Source organism: Lolium rigidum, chromosome 2 (assembly GCF_022539505.1).
Source record: "Lolium rigidum isolate FL_2022 chromosome 2, APGP_CSIRO_Lrig_0.1, whole genome shotgun sequence".
NCBI lineage: Eukaryota > Viridiplantae > Streptophyta > Magnoliopsida > Poales > Poaceae > Lolium > Lolium rigidum.
This window is the reverse complement of record NC_061509.1, coordinates 166,879,273-166,880,993: the sequence shown is the minus strand read 5'-3', so window position 1 is coordinate 166,880,993 and position 1,721 is coordinate 166,879,273.

Genomic DNA, 1,721 nt, shown 5'->3' with positions numbered 1-1,721 from the left:
GCAGGCCTCCGACGCCCTCCTTCGGACTACTTATCGCCCTCGACCTAAAAACGCACGGGGAGAAGTGGAAGTCGCCGTAAACCCTCCGAACGCCGCCACTTCGCGAAACTCCGTCTCGGGAGCCAGAAGTCTCCGTTCTGGCACTCCGCCGGGACGGGGAATTGGAGGAGATCATCGCCATCATCACCACCGACGCCTCTCCATCGACCAACCATGTTTCCCCCATCCATGTGTGAGTAATTCCCCCGCTGTAGGCTGAAGGGGATGGTAGGGATTGGATGAGATTGGTTATGTAATAGTGTAAGATTGTTAGGGCATAGTGCCTAGTGTCCGTAATTGGTACTTTGATGATATTGTTGCAACTTGTTATGCTTAATGCTTGTCACTAGGGCCCGAGTGCCATGATCTAAGATCTGAACATGTTATTATTTCATCATAATATTCATTGTTTATGGTCTTACCTGCAAGTTGTATACACATGTCGCTGTCCGGAACCGATGGCCCCGAAGTGACAGAAATCGGGACAACCGGAGGGGATGGTAGTGATGTGAGGATCACATGTGTTCATGGAGTGTTAATGCTTTGCTCCGGTACTCTATTAAAAGGAGTACCTTAATATCCAGTGAGATTCCCTTGAGGCCCGACTGCCACCGGCTGGTAGGAAAAAGATGTCGTGCAAGTTTCTCATTGCGAGCACGTACGACTATAATTGGAACACATGCCTATTGATTGCTTTGTACTTAGACACCGTTTTATTATTATCCGCAAATGCCCCGCTTGATTGTTACATGAGTTTCTCTCATCCATGCAACGCCCGTTATCCGTCCCCGTGCCTACAGTATTTTAATCTCGCTCGTTTACTATAATCACTACCGCTGTCTTTGTTACTCTACTATCGTTATTTCACTATCGCTATTGCTATAAAACTGTTACTATCGATAAACTCTTGCGAGCAAGTCTGTTTCCAGGTGCAGCTGAATTGACAACTCCGTTGTTAAGGCTTTCAAGTATTCTTTGTCTCCCCTTGTGTCGAATCAATAAATTGGGTTTTACTACCCGCGAAGACCGCTGCGATCCCCTATACTTGTGGGTCATCAAGACCGTTTTCTGGCGCCGTTGCCGGGGAGCATAGCTTTATTTGGAAGTTCACTTGGATTTATATTGTTCGCTGCAAATTCTCCATCATGGGTAAATCTCGCGATCCTAAAGTCGCCATATTACCATCCACTACAAGAAAAGGTACAACTCTGAGTACCTCTGCTGCTCTTGATTCACCATCTGTGATTGATAAACTTGTTTCACCGCCACAAGCTTCACTTGCTGGTACTTCTGCTGAATCTGAAAACTCTTATGATATTGATGATGCTTCTGTTGTGCTTGATGAGAGTGGTTCATTGGGAACTTTTCTAGATGCTACAATTGCTAGGTCTAGACAAATTGAAAATGCTGAAACTCCTGATGCTACTACACCTGTTAATTCACCTGAACTTGATTATTCTAGTGATGATCCTGATGAAGATTATGTGGAGCTTAATGATGATCTTATTAATAGATGCAATGCTAATGCTGATGCAAGTAAAATTAAAAAGTTTCTCACACAATATACTGTTAGACATAAGTTATCTCCTGATCCTAAAGAGATCAACTCAAATAGATCCTAAACATTTTTAAATGGTTCAAACTCAAATAGATCAACTCACTAAAGTGCAAAATGACTTATT